At 36.5% G+C, this 22,939-nt stretch overlaps 1 non-coding gene across 1 annotated transcript; it reads right to left on the bottom strand.

Moving 5' to 3' along the window:
- Window positions 1-21,961: 21,961 nt before the first annotated feature.
- LOC141663048 (small nucleolar RNA R71) lies at window positions 21,962-22,068 on the bottom strand. Its single transcript, XR_012551135.1, has one exon. It is a non-coding gene; the product is annotated as a small nucleolar RNA R71 (small nucleolar RNA).
- Between the last annotated feature and the right edge of the window lie 871 nt (window positions 22,069-22,939).

The following is a 22,939-nucleotide window of genomic DNA, read 5'->3' on the forward strand; positions in this document are numbered from 1 at the left end:
ATGCGAAAGTAGTGCTTAATTTTCTTCACAAGCAGATATTCACAAGATTTAGAACTCCAAGAGTCATAATCAGTGATGAGGGGTCGCATTTTTACAATCGCAAGTTCACTGCTATGATGCAAAGATATAATGTGAATCATCGCATTGCTACGGCTTATCATCCTCAGACGAATGGTAAAGCTGTAGAATCTAACAGAGAGATTAAGCGCATTTTAGAGAAGGTTATGTGTCCATCAAGAAAAGATTGGTCTTTGAAGTTTGACGAAGCTATTTGGGTGTATAGAACAACATACAAGACTCCATTGGAAATGTCGCCATTTCAGTTGGTTTATGGTAAGGGATGTCATTTGCCGGTGGAGCTCGAGTGTAAAGCATATTGGGCTTTAAAGAAGTTGAATCTTGATTTGGATGCAGCTGGAAAGAAGAGGATGTTTCAATTGAAAGAACTCGACGAGTTTCGACTTCAAGCATATGAAAACAACAAAATGTATAAGGAGAAAGTCAAGAGATGGCACGATAGGGGTCTAGTGCTCAAATCATTTGTGCCTGGGCAACAAGTTCTTTTGTTTAACTCTCGTCTCCGTCTTTTTCCTGGATAGTTAAAGTCAAGGTGGTCAGGGTCGTTTGTTGTCAAAACTGTGTTTCCACATGAAGTATGGAGATTTTTGAGAATGATCCGAGCCAAGCATTCAAGGTAAATGGTTAGAGGTTGAAGCATTATTATGGTGACACGGCAAACCACGAGGTGGTTAGTGCCGTTTTGTTGTTCGTTTGATCTCGCATTTCTACATCAAGCTAACGACGTAAAGCAAGCGCTTCTTGGGAGGCAACCCAAGTTTGTTGTACATTAGTAGGTGGAGGAAGCAAGAAGAAAAGAGAAAAACACAAAAAATCAGAAAACAGAAAATTTCAGGGCCAACTTCAGAAGCTTAGCGCGCCCGCGCTGATCTAGCGCGCGGCCGCGCCAATTTGTCAGAAGGTGAGCGTGCCCATGCTGGTCTAGCGCGTGGCCGCGCTGGGGTCCCAATTCAGAAAAAAACAGCAGTTTGTGAAGAGAATATCGGGGACTTCTTTTAAAAATCAATTTTTACCCGAATTTTACTCTTCCACATCCCAAATTTCCCTCTTCAAATCAAACCCATAATTCCCACTATTCCCATAATCAATTCCCACTTCTATTCCATATTTAATTCTCTTCTCACCTCATATATATACATACACTTATACACAACTCCAACACTTCTCAAATTCTCAAACACAATTCTATCTCAAACACTTATCTTTTATTCTCTCTTATTCAATCCCAATGGCACCCAAGAGACAAAAAACTCAAGTCAGCAGTAGCAGCACTGATTCTTCGAGTGCAGGTGGTGTGAGGCCGAGGTTTTCGACTCCCGAGGATGAAGCGGAGTATAAGAGGCTTCTCTCGAAGCTTATAGCAAAGGAGTGAGGTTTTTTGCCATCATGGAAAGATGGTAAGTTGTTGGAGATGATCTTGGAGATGGGCTGGGTAGCTTATTGTGAGGCACCCGCTGCTGTGCCCATGAGTTTTATTCGAGAATTTTATGATAATGCTAAGGCGGAGAAGAACGGTTTCACTGTGGTTAAGGGGATGACGGTGAAGTACAGTGCGGATGCGATAAGTAGGGTGATTGAGTAGCCCGTGAGGAAGCCCAGTCAGGACACCTGGAATGATTAGACTCCGGAGGACTTTGATTTGGATTTGATAGTTGCTACTCTTTGTGTGCCTGAGACTCATTGGAAGTTCAAGAGGGCATGACTGATTACTCCACATTCCCTGTTTCGTGTATGAACATGTTTGCACGTGCTTGGAATTTGTTTATTTGTGCTAACATCATGCCATCATCTCATATGCATGAGATTACTGTGGAGCTCGTCTGTTGTGGTGTATTCTTCAGGCACTAGTACAAAAAGTACATCTTGCAATGTAGTTTTAGCGTCGGTTCTTTAAAGAACCGACGCCTAAAGGTATTTCCAGCGTCGGTTGCAAGATTGACCGACGCAAATAGGTATATGTGCACGACATTTGGTGTCGGTTATTAATTTAACCGACGCTAAAAGTGTTAATAGCATCAGTTCTGTAAGTAACCGTCGCTTAAAAGTATTTTTGGCGTCGCCGTTTACAACCGACGCTAAAAAGTATGCTTTGTGCTACGGGCTTCTAGTTGGCCGACGCTATAAATTTCTGCTTTATGCTACGGGCTTTAATTTAACCGACGTTAAAAGTATTAGAGTAAAAAATTAATTGGACCAGGGATGTCACGACACTGAAGGTGTTCTTTTAAATTTTTTATTTTTTTATAATTATTTTTTAATCACATATTTATCTATTTATCATATGTATCTCACAATCTTTTTTAATTTGAGTTATAATATATTTGTTAAAGTTAAAAGACTTCCAAAAATAATATTTTTTTGTTTTCTTATATCTAAATGTGAAATAAAATAAAAGTAATAATATTTCTATGTTGTTGATATTCGCACAATATTGAATTTTGTTTACTTCGTTTCAAAAATAAATGTCCACTTTTATGAAAAAAAATTGTTTCAAATTAGTTGGCTACTTCAACTTTTCAATTAATTTTCAAACACTAATCTCTAGTTTTATTTTCCAAAATCTATTCCATGTCACACATCTTCAATTTATATTATTTATATTTTTAATATCAACTTTGTTTCACAAAATATATTTTTTAATACAATTTTTTTGATTGGGTATTTAATACAATTAAAATTGATACAAGTATTACTTTTATATGAACATTGACTTTCTTAATATACGAAATTTTATGTAACTCAAACTTAAAATTTTTTTATGAAGAAAAAAATAATGATTAATCTCAAAATAATCAAACAAAAAACATAATTAAAAGAAGAGTAAAATAAGTTTTAAAAATTATGAAAAAGGAAAAAAGAGGGTGAAATAGTGAGGATGTCCTGTGTCTGTTCAATTTCAAACTAAGAGAAGTACTCCACTCCGCTCCACTCCGCTCCACTCCGATAGATACCCATCTTTACGTGCCCCAGTTCTCTACTCAGGTATTCACCACTCCGATAGATACCATCTTTACGTGCCCCAGTTCTCTGTGATAGTTCCCGATTGAAGAGCTTGAAACTTCCGCACTCCTTCTCAGGTCTCTCTCTCCCGCACTCTCCCCCTCTCTCGCACTCTCCCTCTCTGGCACTCCCTATATATACGTATATACACGCTCATATTACTTTTTTGTTCATTTTCACAGCCTATTTACCTAATTGAATTCGTATATTCTCCCGTGTTAGCCCTGCTTCACTGTAATCGGTAATCTCATCCCTCTCTCCCGGTCTGTCTCTCCTTATTCTCTCCCTCTCATTTTTTATTTTCATTTTTTAATTAATTTATTTTTATTAACAATATAAATTTTGAGATTTGCATAGAATAAGATTTATTAGAAGCTCAAGGGTCCAAAGTTATTGGAGTTGTACATGCAAATGAATTAGGATGGGACTAGCTAGGGTTTTCTACTTTCCCCCCTCTTATGCTATCAAAGAAGGGGGTTGGTGAAGCCTTTCACTCCTTGTGATTCTTGATACTATTACTTGCTTTACTGGAATATTGTTACAACGCTGTGTTGAAAGCTCTCCAAGTCTATATTCTTACCCGGATATCAAACAAGCTGCTTTTGGCCCTGCAGGTCGTATATGCATAGCTGTAAGCTAAGAACATAAATGCTAATTGTAAATATAATATTTAAACAACTTCCCAATTTTGTAAGTACGTAGTATGAAATATCCAAATACCTATAAATTATTGTTAACACTGAGTCTTGGTTGATTACAGGCCATCTTATACATGAAGTTATATGTAAGTATATGATCTTTTGTTGTGGTGGTTTACTGAAAATTAATGCATCGGATATTGTATGATTATCATCAACAAAATTGCAATTTTTTTATGTAGTCCTCTTGTGTGGAATACTTAATTATGATGTGTGATAACTTGTCTGCCTTATATCCGAATACCCATATGGATTTTGCTAGAATGCATCTTGATTAGTAGTATTATTTATGTGCCATCATATCCACTCTTGTCATTCTTCCAACTGTTTGGCTTTGAGATTTGACCTGACTTTCATATATTTCAGGTTTACCATTTTCTTTCTATATTTTTGTATATATTAAAAAGTATATATGTAAATCATTATGCTTTGTAATAAAGCTCTTGTGGCTGATTCTAGGTATTTGTATTCAGTTGGAGGAGTTTTGACATTAGCTTTGATGGTTATTTGCTTATTATAGGTCGGGGTTGTAGATGGAATTGGGTTTCATTTGGGTGGCACACATCTGGCCTTTATAAACCTCCCACTTACAGTTGGTCTTTTTGGCTTCTGCTATGGAAGCCATTCTGTTTTACCAATTCTATATTCTTCTATAAATGAGCCAAATCGATTTCCAACTGTTCTCATAATCAGGTGATCTTGACTACTTGAAAAGTCAAATATTTCCCTAATTGGTAAGGGGTGTGCAACATATTAACTGTTTTCCCGACATTGCTTAATTTATACTACAACTTCATCATAGCTGGGCTTCTGTTTATGGGAGTTGGAATTTGTGGATATTTGATGTTTGGGGAAGCAATTAAATCTCAGTTCACTCTAAACATGCCTGCAAAATTTGTCACTTCTAAAGTTGCAGCCTAGACAGTGGTATGAAATGTTTTACTTTTATAACTTTTATTAACTCTTTATGATATTAAACTATACATAGTCTATAGTCTATACATAGCCCTTGGATCATGAGATCGATTCAACGGCCAGTACAGTACAGATACGAGATACATTAGACATACTAAGTTTGGTATATATTGTGTAGGTTATAGCCCCAGTTACAAAGTATGCCTTGCCAATTAACCCTGTCGTGTTCGGTATTGAAGAATTATTGCCCTCCATTCATCAAGAATCTCTCAGTGTTTCAACCTTAGTCAGAACTGTGTTGGTAAATTCTACTCTAGTCATTACTTTGGCAGTTCCATACTTCGGTAAGAATTCGTATATATTCTCATTCAGATTATATTTGACATAATTTAGGGTCCAGTTATCTCAGATAACTTATATGTTCCAACAAATATACCATAGGGAAGCTTCAAAATGTTTCCCTACTGGCACATTACAATTTCCGAACTTAGATATAATCTGCAAAAACGTGTTTAGTTCATGGACTGCAGGTTCAATGATGGCATTGATTGGATCTTTCCTGGTGATGCTTGTAGTAAGTTTGTGCATTTTAATCCAGTTGTACTTTCTTGGATCAATCTTCAATACTCTATACCTTTCCGGCCTTTGTTCATTAAATTAATTGTCATTTCTTGATAACATATTTAAACAGGCTCTAAACTTTCCATGTATATGATATCTCTGTATAAACGAGGGTCGCCTAACAAAGTGCCAGGTTAAATATTGAGTTTGCAATTGTTGCCATTTTATTTAGTGCCTGAAAGGCTTTATTGTTAAATTGTGGTTGTTATCATAATGTATACTATTTTTATAATTTCAGTGTGATTGTTTTCTGTATACTATTGTATATGTGTGACTATATTATGTAGGTGCCGGACTTTGCTGAGATTCTTGAGTGTTGGACCTCCTAAGCTAAATGATGATTTGCTGGATTTTTCAACGTCGATATTGCTAATTCGATGATGCCAAACGAACATTAATATTTTTTGGGAACACATTGTCATTTATTACTTTATGAAAAATATTTTGATTGTATTTAAAATTCAATGTATCGTACTTTTTGTTCAATGTGTGTATGAAAAGATAGCTTGAGATCTACTTTAATTTCAATTTGATTCCTAGTTAATTTGATTATTCAGTTATATTTGTGGGAATGCTGGTATTTGTAAAAAGCAGGTTCAGGATATCAATAAAAACGAAAAGAATATTTATTTTTTTTATAGTACTTTAGGCGTCGATTTTATTGAACAAACGACGCCTATAACATACACATATAGCGTCGGCTTTTTCAACGACCGACGCCTTTAACATAAACATATATCGTCGGCAATTTTAACAACCGACGCCTTTATTTTCAGCGTCGGTTTTTTTGATAAACCGACACATTTAATTATAACTTCCAGTGTCGGCAATTTATTGGACCGACGTAATTGTCCAAGCAAGAGCGTCGGTTAATGGAAATTTTGAGTCGGTCATCTAACCGACGCTAAAAACTTTTAGTGTCGCCTAATTACCCGACACAAAAAGAATATACCTTTAGCGTCCCCTGCATATACCACACTGAAAAACCGACGCTAAAGGCCTATTTTGACCGTGGCTAAAAGTCATTTTTGTACTAGTGAGGGTGACTATGTGGATTTGGGGATGGTTATCCATCAAGGTATTCTGAGATTTTTGTGAGGGAGTACTACGAGTTCTATACCCTATGCGTCCGTTGTGACGAAGCTGTGTGTGGTAGTTTGTGTCCATTGTCCAATACACGAGCAACTCTAGATTCCGAGTGCTCTGATTGACAACACCACTTTGGCGATGATGCAAGAGTGGGATGGAGGCAAGCCTGATTTGAAGGGACTTGGTTATTCTTTTGACCATATGCCTGGTGAGAGGCCAGCTGCTGGGGCAGCTCAGTCGAGCAGGACTGCATGGAGATCGCAGTTGGCCGAGGAGGCTGGTTCATCGCAGCAGGAGCAGGAGGAGGCAGGAGCAGATGTTGGAGTTGATTTGAGTACGACGCAGTATAGGCGTTTAGCGAGAAGGATGGATGCGATGCATGACATCCATAGTCGGTTTGTACGTGATCTCACCCAGGCACTAGGGACTGCATTCAGAGCTATAGGTGTTGACTTTCAGTGGCCATTATTTGGTGAGGACTCCGTGTATCCACCTCCAGACACGCCTGAAACTCCACCCGTTGGGGGTGAGGATCCTGATTTCGAGTAGGTATGCCTGATTCCTTACTATTACCTTCACCGAGGACAGTGAAAATTTTAAGTTTGGGGGTAGTAGTTGAAGGAATATGTTTTGTGTGAGTCCCATATAGTTTGCATATTCATGATAGTTTAGTGCATATAGTTTCATATTTTGCCATGTAGTTTTTTTGTAGATTTTTGTATGATAGTTTGTTCATATAGTTTCATGCATTTTCATAATAACATGATCCCTTAGATGATTTTTTCCGATTGATTTGTGATATTGATGAAATTGTAGTGATGTCGTATTTAGTAATGCTAAGTCTTGTCGAATTGATTTGCATGCTAGAGACAATTGTATTTCACTAAGTCTAATAGGTTGCTTGAGTGCTAGATCATGATCATGATTAGTTTATCGAGGTTTAATCGCTTGTTTATATTTAGAATTTAGGATATTCTCTTAATGATAAAATAAAATGGATTTTTAAAAAATTGGAGAAATTAGATTGCATTGCAAGTTGTTGTGGCTAGGTGTCAAATGGCTAGTAGCTGGCTCATATTTATATGAGTAGTCTAGGGTTGAGCGAGATGGAGCGAGACACACTCGTTCAGAAATTTGTGAAAAAAAGAAAGAAGAATAAAAAAGAAAAAAAAGAACAAAAATATAAGTGTTATGTATAATTGATCACGGGTGGGCTCTTTAGTACTCGAGTTATTAAGTTCTTAGGGGACTTTGTGCCTAGTGACCTAAGGCTTTTATAGTCTGGGATCCGCTAACCTAACGCTCGTTACAAGGGTACTATTGTATAAGTCTTTTGTGGACCTCTCTCATTGCACGGTCAAATAAACATACTTGTGTTGTTTTGTTGTGAATAAAAGTATGAATCCATATAAAACTCCAAAATAAGAATTGAAGTGTTATACGTTATTTTGAGTCTAGCTTTTATTTTATTTATAACCTTGTGATTGCTTTGATGAGTAATGAGTCATGATTATTGATCTAGTTGTGATAGTATATCTATAAGCATTTGCACACACGCACGTCTCTGGTTTGTAGGTTGATTTGTAAGGTTTGATTGATCTTTATGCGAATAACTGCATTTGTTGAGATGTTGTTTGTTGATTGGTTTAGTTATTCTATTATGGATTGTTGCATTCATTTAGTTGCTTTCATGCATTTTTATTTCTTGTTCTTTGAGTCTACTTATGCTTGCGGACAAACATCGATTCAAGTTTGGGGGTATGTTGAGTGGCATTTATGACACTTTATAATGCTCCATTAAGCTTTGAATTGGTGTATTTGTACTCAAGTTGTTGGTGTTTTAATGTGTTTTCTAGTGTTTTTGCATTTCAAGCATTAATCCGGGATTCAGTTGAATTAGCATTGATTTGATGCTAATATGGTGTTAGGATGGTGTCCAAGGAATAAAGCTCGGGAAACCAACTCATTGCAACAAGAAAAGAAAGAAAGCAGAATTTTATCCCGGAGGCCAGCGCGCCCGCGCTGTCATAGCGCGCGCACGCGCCCAAACTTCAGAGACACAGCACGTCCGCGCTGATCAAGCGCGTGGCCGCGCCGGGTCGGGATGTTAAAATCCTGATTCTACTGGGCTTCTGATTGGAAGACTTCTACTTTGCAGGGGTTGCTATATATACCTAAATAAAAGACGTTTTCATAGAGAGAAGTAACGGAGCTTAAGGAGAAGACGACAACAAGACCTATAGCACTATTCAATGAAGGCGAAGAAGATCTAGTTTATTCTTGTGAATCTTTGTTCTAAGTTGTAATCTTGGATGCTCGTTTCTTGTTTTGTTAAACCTAATACTCTGGATTACGTACTTTGTTTATTATTTGTTTATAAAGACTATATTTATTATACCATGCTTTCATCGGAACCCACGTTAATGATGAGTTCGATTATGGGCTAATCGTTATCATGGGGTTCTAACGGATTTGTTTATGGATTTCTTTAGTTGATTTATTTCAATGCCTTAGTATGTGGTAATTATATGATAACCTAGTATTGGTTTTGGTTATTCATCTTATGTTAGGTCACACAACACTGTAAAAGGGGGTTGAATACAGTGTTTATACAATCAAATCGATTTGAACGCAAGTATGTAACAAAGATCAAGTATATTTAATAAACTCTGTTACAATATAAACTATTGTTCTCTCTCATTGATGAATAAATATCACTAAGAGCTGCTAGGTTATAATATATATTCTTTTCGATGATGATAACACACATAGTGTAAACCCTAAGCTTTATTTATATAGTACACAGTAACAAGATATATTCTAATTGATATGGAATATAATTCTGTCTCCTAAAATATATCAATCAGATATCTTCTATAAGTCTTCTAGTCCTCTAACTCTTCATGCATATCTTCTTTTGTTTTAGTCCAGATCTTCTCCTTTAAATCAACCGCATTCCTTATCTGAAAGTCTTCCCGCACTTAAGTACTGATATGTATCTTCTGACACCTTAAGCTCTGATATTAAGTTCTGACTTTAGTAAGTTCTGATTTCAGTAAGTCCTGATATGTCATGTTGTTAAGTTCTAAAAACTAAACACAAATCATATTAGACATGACATCTCAAATATATCTAACAATCTCCCCGAACTTGTAAATTATGCAAAATATACAAGTTAATAGATTTGATGATATCAAAAACATTTTAAGTATAAATGCAATAAGAGTTTAATAAGACAATTAACTATAACTTATAGTCCTTGTAGCTTTTACCAATCTCACTGAGTCAATCTAAATCCAAAGTGATTCTTGATAAAGTTTGATATTAGCTTTTCATCTTTATTCCTCAGGACTTGAGCTACTATCAAAGGTTGATTTCTTGATGACTTTATCAGAACTTGTTGTTTCTTCTGTAGCTTGCTATCCTTCACTCTGAACAACTTGAGCTTTGTCAGAGGTTGTCTTAGATTCTTCAGTAATCTTTCTTCTTTTCAGAGTTTGAACAGATTCATCTTCAGCAAGAGTATCATCATGAACTTGAACCATTTTGCACACTAGTTTCATCAGGATTTGAGGAATTTTCATCTAATGTGGCTTTATTGGTTCATCAACTTTTCCTTTCCCTTTATCTTTGGGATCAATCTCAGTTTGTGATCTAGTCTTGGGCTTTGATACCTCAGTATTTGATTTCTCCTTGATCACAATGCCTTTTTCCTTAGGCCTTGGAGGTTTCTTTGCAACATAAGCTTTTGACTTTAGATTTATCTTCTCAACTTTAAATCTAGCTTCTTCCTCCTTGAGATTTTCCAAATCCATTCCAGGATTATGTTTGAGAAATAATCTTCTAGAAATCTCTTCATCAAGTGTCTGAATCTTGGGATCCTTGTAGTAGACAGTAGTCTCCTTTCCCTTGAGCTTCAGAGTTTGCAAAAACTTCTGAGAGTCTTTACTTCCTCCTTGAATCAGAACATCAGAACTTGATATCAGATTTTGATTATCAGTACTTGCTATCAGATTTTGAGTTTGAGCAGCTTCAGAACTTTTCTTCTTTTGAGTAGAAGATTTGCTTGCATTAGAAATTAGTTTCCTAGAAGAAACCTTGCTGCTTTGCCCTTGACCTTGACCCTTGATAGGGTTTCCCTGGTCATCTTCATTATTATCCCTTTTCTTCAGTATCTGATTGGTTGAGCATTTGGACTTAACTACCTTCTCCCCCTTTTTGGCATCATCTGGAAGTAGGAGAGAGAGAAGAAGTTCTATTGAAGATTGAATCTCATCCAATTGAGCTTTTTGAGAAGCTTGATTCTGCATGACCTAAGTAATTTGGGCCTGTTGCTTCTCCTGAATCTTCTCAATTGCTTCAACTTTTTCAGAAATAGGTCTGATAAACCTTTTTTTATCAAGCTTGGTCTCCATATCCAGCTTTTCAGGTTTTTCCAGAAGTTTATCAACCTTTTCATGAGTTGTAGAGTGTTGACCTTGAAGAGACTTGATACTTAGAGCTGTGACTTTGAGTTGAGTCTTGAAATCAGAATTTGTCATCAGCTTTGGCAATGTGCTATGTCAGAACTTTAGAGCTTGGAATGAAATCAGATTCATTCCACTTCTTGGTCCACTCAACACCTCTGTGAGTTTCTTCCCAAGGAACAGGAGCAGCTTGTTCACAAACTTTTCAATAAGTGCCTCCTTGCCAAGAATGGGAGCTGGAGTATCTACTAAAACACTGTCTCCAGAACTTGAAGAAGACTCATTATCCTCTGATAACACAAGAGTGTGTGAGGCTATAGGAGATTCTGGAACAACTTCATCTAAATTCTAATCTCCAGTTTCCTGATCCAGAATTGGTGTAGATGGTATCTCAGCCTGTAAGATTGGAGAATTAACTGTAGATGGCTGAGCTGCTGTTGGAGCTTCCAGATAAAGAGCAGTTGGAATATTCAGATTGTGAATATCTATTTCAGAACTTGTGTCTTATTCTTCAATATTATATGTAGCTTTGATTGGAGAGACCGGAAGCACTGTATCTGGAACAGTGTCTTGAGCTTGAGTTGGAGATATCAAAGCTTCAATTACAACAAGTTCTGATGAGATCAGAGATTCCTGATCCCCTTCCTCAGTTTTTTCAGTATCCTCAGATGGAGGCTTAGCCATGTGCCTTCCTGCCCTCATTTTCTTTAATCTCCATGATAGTGAAGGAGTTGCTTCAGCAACATCAGAACTTACAGTTCTTTTCCTCTTCAAATTACCAGAACCCCCAGCTTCAGTCTTTTTCTGATGGGTTGACCCTTCAGCTTCTTGTGTCATAGGTTCTGATGCATGAACCTGTGCTTCTTCTTCATCTGATTCATCCCTTAGAATCATCTTTCTTCTCTTTGGTGGAGATTTAGGAACATATTTTGTTCTAGAAGGTTTGGATCTTGATGTTGTAGCAGATGGTTATTGTTGTTTGGATTGAACTGGTTGGAAGTATGTTCTGATGGTAGGTTGAGTTGGTTGAGGTTGAGAAGTGGTAGGTTGTGTAAGTGCTGATGGAGATTGGGATGGCTGGACATCAGGATATTTGGTAGTATAGGTGTTTGGGTCAAAGTTTACTAAGACTTGTTTAACATATATGGGAATTTGAAGGGTTCTTAGTACAGTCTTCTTATTATCAGTAGATAATAAGTCAGTTAAGGCCCTTTTAGCAAGTTTAAAAGGTTCAATTAACTCACTAGCTAGTTGGGCCTTATCAGAACTACATTAACTGTATATAAGCTGACAGAATCTAGCAAAATAAACTGTGTTTCTATCTTCTGTCATCCTATCACCTATGAATCCTAAAATAATACTTGCATAATTAAAATGTGTTTGATTTAAGAGAGCATACCTGATTTGCTTACTTAGGATTGGGATTGCATCAAAATTGGAGCACTTGTTGGCAAAGGCCTTGGTGATGCAGTCGAAGAAAAAACTCCACTCCCTCCTGATGTGGGGTCTCTTCAATTGCCCCAGCTTTGCCAAAGACCTTTGATAGCCCAGATTGGCCATCATTTGCTGAAGGGCCGGCTCCTCAACTGTTGAACTGTAGACACAGTTTTCTGGCAAATGTAGTGCTTGTCGAACAGTTGACAAAGTCACCACATGCTCATCCTCCCCTGTTGTAAAGATAATACTTGGGGACCCATGTGCACCACCATCATCATACACACCAATCCTCCATAACTCCAACACTTGAGTTCCTGAGATTGTTTCTGGTTGGGTCAAAGCATACCCAATCTCACTTTGAGATAGAAAATCTTGGATGAAGTGAAGTTCTGATGGAGCTTCATCCTTAGAGAGAATATCCATGTAGTTGTTGGGAACAAACTTGGCTCCATTGAAAGTGATGTCCTTTGGTGCCATTTCTGTGAGAAATAAGTGAGAAAGTTTGTGTTTGCAAAGTGTTTGATAAAATGCCTGTGAAAGATAGGGCTTCAGAGAATATTAAAAAGAGAGAGAGAATAATAGAGATAAGAAAAGAATTAGAAAGTAGGTAAAAGATTGTAAAATCTTCTAACTCCCATATAAATACTCTCTCCACTCAACAGTTCTTTTTGGAAGTGAAACAGACACTTTACACTTGTCAGCCAGTAAATAGTTAAGGCAGTAGTTAGTGGGCACGAGAAATAAGCAGTAATTATTGTGTACAGTTTTTCAAGGCAAACACGTTTCCCACTAACCAAATGATTATGACTGTTCTTATCTCACTTAAATATATTCTGATAAAATATGATTGTTACAGTATTTACCACAAATAAGTCAAGTAAATAAATAATGCCACGTAAGCATCAGAGTTTCTATCAGGATTTGCATCAGAACTTGACTATTATCAGAATTTAATGGTCATCTGAATATGGCTTCTGTACTAAAAAAGTGAATGTTTGTTTCTGTGATTCTTCATACAAATACTGACTTGTTTCTTCAGAGTTTAAGCATCAGAACTTGTCCTCAGAATTTATGCAAATCACACTTAACTGTTTGTTTGAAATATCTTAATCACCACAGTTATTTTCATCATTCATATGGAGTGAGAGTGTGTGCATTATCAAAATATCAGATAAAGATTAAAGTCTGATAAACTTCAGTACATCTTAGAAATAAGGCATAACTAAGAAAAGTGCTTTAAATCTGTCATTAATAATGAAGTCTACTATAGAATAAATTTATGCAAGAGTCCATCTCAACTGTTTGTGCTCATTTTATGCATCTTTTAACATTCTTTTTATAGTGGCTTCTCAGTGTAAGTGAGTCACAACTGCTATCAGAATTTATGCTATTATCAGAGTATTTCTCCAGTAATCAGAGAATGTGAAAAGTCACCAAGAAAAATTTATTTACTTTTCTAATGCATATAACTTAATACCAGCAATGCACTTGGGTCTTTCCTTCCACATATTTACTCTAGATCTCAAAGGAGTACCTGAATTTAATTTTCTTTTCTTTTCTTCAGATAAGTGAGGCTTATCAAGCATGTGGTTCATCCTTAAGATTTACTGACATCAGAATTTGACCGATAAGAAGCAAGAATCTAGTTTGTGACTTAGTAATAAGATACACAAAGTAAATTTGACTAAGCTCAAAATTAGAATTTGCTTGTGTTAATGAATTTCCACATAAACAACTAATTTAAACATGGGATTTCTAGTATGTTAAAGACTACTAGGTCAGCATCTAACATAGTAATCCTCATTGGATTGAATAGTCGCAGAATATTAAAAATACCATCAGAGTATATAGAATCATATCAGATAATAATCAGTATTTAATATATTACAATTTAAGCATAGATTACATAGAGATAAGACAATCAGTAAACACTGATCATAAAGTCTGATGCATGAGAACAAAAACTAAGCAGATTTTGAGAAAGAACCTGAAACCATTCCAAGTTCATTTACCAGTCTTGTAAAAGTAGCTTCACATAGTGGTTTTGTGAAGATATCTGCTAGTTGTTGATCTGTTGGAACAAAATGCAATTCCACTGTACCTTCCATCACATTTTCCCTTATGAAATGGTACCTAATACTGATGTGCTTTGTCATTGAGTGTTGAACTGGATTACCTGTCATAGAAATAACACTTTGATTATCACAGTAAATAGGTATTTTAGAAAATTCTAACCCATAGTCCAGTAACTGATTCTTCATCCAAAGATTTTGTGCACATCAGCTTCCTGCAGCAATATATTCTGCTTTTGCAGTTGATGTGGAAATTGATTTCTATTTCTTTCTAAACCAAGAAACCAATCTGCCTCCAAGAAATTGGCAGCTTCCACTAGTGATTTTCCTGTCTATTTTGCATCCTGCAAAATCTGCATCTGAGTAACCTATTAGCTTAAAATCTGATTTTCTAGGATACCACAATCCTAGATCAGCTGTACCTTTGAGGTACTTGAAAATTCTTTTCACAGCTATTAGATGAGGTTCTCTTGGATCAGCCTGAAATCTTACACAAAGACAGGTAACATACATGATATCAGGTCTACTTGCAGTTAAATAGAGTAAATAGCCAATCATACCTCTGTAGTTAGTAATATCTACTGATGAACCAGTATCTTTATCTAACTTGGTTGCAGTGGCCATGAGAGTGGATGCAGTTGAACAGTCTTGCATTCCAAATTTCTTCAGTAAATTTCTGGTGTAATTGAATTGATTTATGAAAGTACCTTTTTCATTTTGCTTGACTTGAAGTCCCAGAAAATAGCTAAGTTTTCCCATCATACTCATTTGATATTTTGACTGCATTAGTTTTGCAAACCTTTCACAGAGTTTGGCATTTGTAGAACCAAAGATGATATCATCAACATATATTTGTACCAAAAGTAAGTCCTTTCCATGATTGAGGTAGAACAGTGTTTTATCAATTGTGCCTCTGTTAAATCCACTTTCTAAAATGAATTGAGCTAAAGTCTCATACAATGCTCTTGGAGCTTGCTTAAGCCATAAAGTGCTTTGTTAAGTTTATAGACATGATTTGGAAATTTTGGATCTACAAATCCTGGTGGTTGTTCAATATATACCTCTTCTTCCAATTCTCCATTGAGAAAAGCACTTTTCACATCCATTTGAAAGACTTTAAACTTCTTATGAGCAGCATAAGCCAAAAAGATTCTTATGGCTTCCGATCTAGCAACTGGTGCAAATGTTTCATCATAATCAATACCCTCCTGTTGAGAGTAGCCTTTAGCAACCAGCCTTGCTTTGTTTCTTGTAATTATGCCATCACTGTCAGTTTTGTTTCTGAACACCCATTTTGTGCCAACAATTGATATGTTCTTTGGTCTTGGCACTAGGGTCCTAAATTTATTTCTTTCAAACTCATTTAACTCTTCCTGCATTGCTTGCACCCAATCAGCATCTTGAAGAGCTTCATCCACTTTCTTTGGTTCAGTCTGAGATAGAAAGGAATGATAGAGACATTCATTTGATGTTGTAGTTCTAGTTCTGACACCTGCTTCAGGATCTCCAATTATTAAGTCATGTGTATGTGATTTGGTCCACTTCCTTGCAGATGGAAGTTAATTTCTAGAACTGGATCCTCCCCCATGATCCATGATGTCTCCATCAGCATTTTCCGATGCTCCCCTAGTAGATATGCTCTCTGAGACTTCAGAATTTGAGTTGGATCCTTCAGGATTTGAAGAATCAGAGTTTCCAGAATTACCAGAATTTGACTCATCAGAACTTGATGAATCAGAACTTGAAGAGCCAGTGACAGGTTCTGATGCTTCTTGAGAGTCTTGAGTTGTGGTAGGATCTTCAGCTTGCTCCCCCTGAACAGGTGCATTTTCCCTTGGAGTAGTTACCATAGTTTCAATGACATCAGAATTTAACCCGTCAGAACTTACAGGATCAGAATTTATAGAATCAGAATTTAAATCTTCATTTTCAAATCTCAGCTGATCATGATCATTGAAATCTTCAAGTCCAGTAATCTTTTTATCATCAAAAGATACATTGATAGATTCCATGACAATCCTTGTTCTTAAATTGTAGACTCTGAAGGCTTTTGTGGAAAGTGGATATCCAACAAAAATTTCTTCGTCAGCTTTTAGATCAAATTTTGACAGCTATTCAGGATGAGTCTTAAGAACAAAACACTTGCATCCAAATACATGAAAGTATTTCAGATTTGGCTTCTTTTTCTTCACCATCTCATATGGTATTTTTCCATGCTTGTTTATGAGTGTAGCATTCTGTGTGAAATAAGCAGTCTGTACAGCTTCAGCCCAAAAGTAGGTTGGCAGCTTTGCTTCATCAAGCATAGTTCATGCAGCTTCAATGAGTGTCCTGTTCTTTCTTTCTACAACTCCATTTTTCTGTGGAGTTCCAGGTGCAGAAAATTCCCGCTTAATTCCATGCTCTTTGCAAAACTCTTCCATGATTGAATTCTTGAACTCAGTGCCATTATCACTTCTTATGATTTTAACAGAATCTTTGACCAACTTATCCAGCAGTCTGACATGATCTGTTAAAGTAGATGCGGTTTCATTCTTCTTGTGCAAGAAATACACCCAAGTGTATCTTGTGAACTCATCCACTATAATCATAGCATATTTCTTCTTTCCAATAGACATGACATTGACTGGACCAAATAGATCAATATGTAGTAGGTGATAAGGTTCAAGAATTGAGGATTCAGTTTTTCTCTTGAATGAAGATTTTCTTTGTTTTGCCTTTTGACATGAATCACAAAGGCCATCAGGAGCAAATACTGATTTTGGCAGTCCTCTCACAAGATCTTTCTTTACTAGCTCATTTATGTTGTTGAAATTTAAATGAGAGAGTCTCTTGTGCCAATTCCAGCTTTCTTCAATTGATGCTCTACTCAACAGACATATTGCAGAACCATCAGAATTTTTTGAAAGTCTGGCTTCATAAATGTTACCATGCCTGTAACCTTTCAGAACTACTTTTCCTGTAGAATTACTTACAACTTCAGAGTGTTCTTTAAAGAAATCCATATGATAACCTCTGTCACAGATTTGACTCACACTTAGCAGATTGTGTTTAAGTCCTGAGACAAGAACTACTATTTCAATGATGACATTACCAAGATTGATATTTCCATATCCCAGAGTTTTTCCCATGTTGCCATCTCCATAAGAAACTCTTGGGCCAGCTTTCTCCACAAAGTCTGATAGCATGGCTTTATTTCCAGTCATATGTCCTGAACATCCACTGTCTAAAACTAGGATGTTTTTCCTGTTGCCCTGCAATCACAAAGACCACTATTGGTTAGTTTTAAGGACCCAAACTTGCTTGGATCCTTTGGCCTTTTTAAGTTTGTTAGCATTTGCAGCGGATTTAATTTCAGAGTTTATGCTAACATGCTGTTTATCAGAATTTATTTCAGAATTTGCATCAGACTTTACCCTAGAAGGAATAATATTAACTTTATTCAAAGAAGGTTTTATCTGATAATAATCATAGTACAAACTATGATATTCCTTACAAGTATAAATGGAATGCCATAAACTACCACAATGGAAACAAGGATTTTGTGGTTTAAACCTAACAGACTGACTCTTAATACCTGATCTAGGAGGTAAAGAGTTTATATCTTTATTTTTCCTGCAAAAAGAAGCAAGATGGTTAGAGTTTCCACAGTTATAACATTTCTTTCTAGGAGCATTAGGAACAGGCATATAATTATTGCTTTTATTCACACCTTCATTTCCATTCCTATTTTCCTAGCTTCCTTTACCTTGTTCATATTTCTAATCTCTTTCATCTTATGCTTAAGCTGCTTCTTTGTCATTAAGCCTATGTTAACTTTAGCTGGTTTATCCTGTTTTAATTTGTCAAAAGTTGACTTTTCTTTGACTTCTGTCCTAGTCTCTTTCATCTTTTCAGAATTAGACTTTACAGTTTTTGCTACAAACTTAACATGATTTACCTTTGGCTTAGCAGTCTGTTTAACAATAGTTGGCTCAATTTTCACAGTTCCTTTCTCATCTTTATCATCTCCATACCCTAAGCCCTATTTCTAGTTTCCACTACTTAGTATATCCTGAGTTGTTCTGCCAGAGTTAGTCCAAGTTCTGATGATCTCTCTTTCCTATTCTAAATCAGTTTTTAGAGATTCATTCAATTTTAGTACTTCATCTCTAACATACAAAGCCTCATCTCTTTCTTTCTTAGTTTGATGAAGAAAAACTAACTCTTTTTCTAAACAGTTATTTCTGTTTTTAAAAGCAAGATTTTCAGATTTTAATCTTTCACATGTTAAAGTCTGATCTCTATAACTAATGAACATGGTTTTAAGATATAATCTCAACTCAGTAATATCATCAGTATGAAAAGCATAAGTTATTTGAGGTACCTTCAATTCAGCAGTTTCAGTACTGCTATCAGCATTTGCCATCAAGGCATAGTTCACCTCATCTTCAGAATCTGAAGTGTCTGTCCAGCTTTTCTTCTTTGTGACAAGTGCCTTGCTTTTGTCACTTTTTCCTTTCTTGTAGTCAGGAGATATGTGGCCTCTTTCACCACAATTGTAGCATTTGACATTTGAGTTGTCTCCTCTGTCAGACTTTCCTCCTTTGCCTTCAGACTTTCTGAACCCTTTCTTATCAGAACTTCCACCTTTCCTGGAGAACTTCTTGCCCTTTCTGAATTTCCTATAGGCTATTTTGTGATACCCTTCACCATAAGAGTACACAGTTGCATCATCTCTACATCAACATCCATTTCAGGTAAACTTTCAGTTTCTGAATCATCATCATCAGAATATGATAACTCTGAATCAGACTTTATGATGAGAGCCTTTCCTTTGCCCTTCTTTGAGGCAACCACTTTAGGAGATTCCTCCTCAGCTTTAAGAGCAACTGTCCTTGACTTTCTTCCATGCCTCTTGCTCCTTTGATCCATCTCAAGTTCATAAGTCTTGAGCATACCATAAATTTCATCAAGAGTAGTTTCAGTAAGGTCATAGTTGTCTCTTATGGTAGTAGACTTCAAATCCCAATTTTCAGGAAGAGCTAAAAGGAATTTTAGATTTGAATCTTCAAGATCATATTCCTTGTCCATCAGTGACAGATAATTCAAGAGTTTGACAAACCTGTCATATAAGTCAGTTAATGACTCATCATCTTTTTAGTCAAAGTGCTCATACTCTTGAGTGAGTATAGTCCTCCTATTTTTTTTGATTGCATCAGTTCCCTGGCATCTTGTCTCCAAAGCATCCCATATCTCCTTTGCAGTCTTGCATCCAATTACCCTGTTTGACATGATATTATCAATGGCACTATGCAGCAAATGCCTTACCCTTGCATCCTTGTCAATAGATGAGATGTCTTCAGCTGTGTAATCACCTTTCTCCTTTGGTATGGACTTTGCTGGTTGATCAATAACTGCAACAGAGAGTTTGGTAGGCTTATATGGTCCTTCATTAATTTGTCAAGGTATTCTGGATCTGTAGCTTCCAGAAACATAGCCATCTTCACTTTCCATATGGGATACTCAGAAGATCTCAGTATGGGAACCCGAATAGTCTCATATCGACTGTGGATTTGAGTGTTTTGAGTTTCTTTAGTTTTGGTGGGCTTAGTTGGGGTTTGTGTTTCTTCAGACATGATTGTTATTTGGATCTTTACAATATGTGTGTTAACAGAAAAGCTCTGATACCACTTGTTAGTCACACAACACTGTAGAAGGGGGTTGAATACAGTGTTTATACAATCAAATCGATTTGAACACAAGTATGTAACAAAGATCAAGTATATTCAATAAAATCTGTTACAATATGAACTGTTGTTCTCTCTCAGTGATGAACAAATATCACTAAGAGGTGCTAGGTTACAATATATAATCTTCTCGATAATGATAACACATATAGTGTAAACCCTAAGCTGTGTTTATATAGTACACAATTACAAGATATATTCTAATTGATATGGAATATAATTCTGTCTCCTAAAATATATCAATCAGATATCTTCTACAAGTCTTCTAGTCCTCTAACTCTTCATGCATATCTTCTTTTATTTTAGTCCAGATCTTCTCCTTTAAATCAACCGCATTCTTTATCTGAAAGTCTTCCCCCACTTAAGTACTGATATGTATCTTCTGACACCTTAAGCTCTGATATTAAGTTCTGACTTCAGTAAGTTCTGATTTCAGTAAGTCCTGATATGTCCTGTTGTTAAGTTCTGAAAACTAAACACAAATCATATTAGACATGACATCTCAAATATATCTAACATCTTATGAGCATCGCGAACTTATAAGATAGCTTGTTAATTCTTAATGAAGCGAAAGTGAATTTAAGGATTTAGAACTTGCCATGCTAGCATAGGTTCATGTATTTGTTATGCATAATTCGTAGGTAATTTTAACCATCTTACTTGCCTTATATAATCACGATAGATAACTTGTGCATTAAACCGTTATGTTGTCAAATTCTATAGACATATAGGGTCTCAATATAATTGGTGTCTATTCAGCTTCTATTTCTTTTGTGGATGTCTGGTAGTATGGTATTCGTGTAACAAAAGTTGGCGTTTATCAGTTTCGTGTTATCGGATTAGTGTCATCACCATTGCATGCTAAGGTTAAGAACGAAAAGGCTATTGAATAAAGTACTTAATGAAGTTAGAATCCCATATTTGTGTCATATATTATTCAACTCTCTTTACTCTCTTTAGTTAATGTTCTCTAGTATAATTCTCAATAGTTAATTGTAGTATAATCAAAACCTAATTTGTTATTTGTCTTAGCATTGAATAATAGCCATATCATTGTTGCATAAGTGCATAAATCACATAGTTAACCTAAACCAGCCTCTGTGGGAATGATTTTGATCTATATCTTATACTACTTGTGAACGCGTATACTTGCGTAAATTTTAGCGCGTGTTTAGCGACTAACAAGTTTTTGGCGCCGCTGCCGGGGACACGATGTTAACTTTTAGTTTATGTGTTTATCATCAGTGATCGTTAAAGTTTATTGACTCGGGCATTGTTATTTACCTACTCTTTTCCTTGTCGTATTTCAGGTACTCTAGCGAGCATGTATGCATACGCGTTCGCGGGCTCGTAAGAGAACTCTGGATCAAGCCGATGAAGAAGCTGTAGTGATTCAAAGGGAAGTTTTTGAGGATGAAGAGAAAGTAGAAGAAGAATAGAAAGTCGAGGAACCAGCTTTAGTAGTGATGGGAGATCAAGCAAAAAATCATAAGGCTCTGATGAACTATTCTCATCCTAAAATCAATGATATTTAGTCGAGCATCATCAGACCATCCATCTCGGCTAACACTTTTGAGATCAAGTTGAGCACGATTCAGATGATACATAACTTAGTTCAGTTTGGGGGTTTTTCTATAGAAGACCCCAACATGCACATCAGGGATTTCATCGAGATCTGTGATACTTTTAAGTTCAATGGGATGACTGAAGATGCTATCAAGATGCGACTCTTCCCATTCTCTCTGAGGGATAAATCAAAGTGCTGGTTATATTCTCTACCACAAGGGTCTATCACCAAATGGGAGGATCTTGCTCAAAAGTTTCTCACTAAATTATTTCCTATGGCGAAGACTGCTGCAATCAGGAATGCTCTTACTCAGTTTGCTCAGCAAACTGGAGAATCTCTGTGTGAGGCTTGGGATCGATATAAGGAGATGCTAAGGAAGTGCCCACACCATGGCATGGCTGATTGGATGATTATAAACTATTTCTATAATGGTTGGGGCGCTCAGTCTAGACCTATGCTCGATACAACGTCTGGTGGAGCCTTATGAGCCAAAAGCTATAATGAAGCTTATGAGTTGATTGAGCTCATGACAGCTAATGAATACCAGAATCCTATGCAAAGAATGTTGCAAGGCAAAGTAGCAGGAATTCTGGAAGTAGATACAGCTACTGCTATAGCTGCTCAACTTCAAGCTTTGACGATGAAAGTGGACTCGTTGGCGAATTATGGAGTTAATCAAATCACTAGTGTTTGTGAGCTTTGTGCGGGGGCGCATGAAACTGAGGTGCGCTATTTCTAGCGGATTAACTCAATTTGTGAGCAACTTTCAGTGATCACAGCAACAAGCTCCAGCCACTTATCATCCAAATAACCACAATCATCCTAATTTCAGCTGGAGTAACAATCAGAATGCGGTGCAACAATCTTATCAGCCATACACAGCAAAGCAGTATAACCCTCCTGGTTTTCAGCAACCACAATATGTCCCTAGGAAACAACTTCAACTTCAGCAGTTACCGCAAACTAATGAAAAATCTGAATTGGAGGAGTTGAGACTCATGTGCAAGAGCCAAGCTGTGTCAATCAACACGTTGGAGAATCAGATTGGGCAAATTGCTAATGCATTACTAAATCGTCAATCTAGCACGCTCCCGAGTGATACTGAAGTGCCAGGCAAGAAGAAAGCTAAGGAGCATCTTAAGGCAATTATATTGAGGTCTGGTAAGGTTGCAAATCCTGAAAAAGCTTAGACTCTAGAAGCTAAAGTTGAGGCTGAAGAAGAAGAAGTGCAGAAGGAAGCATAAGTGGAACCAAGGAAGATTACTGT

The sequence above is a fragment of the Apium graveolens genome, chromosome 5, assembly GCF_009905375.1.
Source record: "Apium graveolens cultivar Ventura chromosome 5, ASM990537v1, whole genome shotgun sequence".
Taxonomy (NCBI): domain Eukaryota; kingdom Viridiplantae; phylum Streptophyta; class Magnoliopsida; order Apiales; family Apiaceae; genus Apium; species Apium graveolens.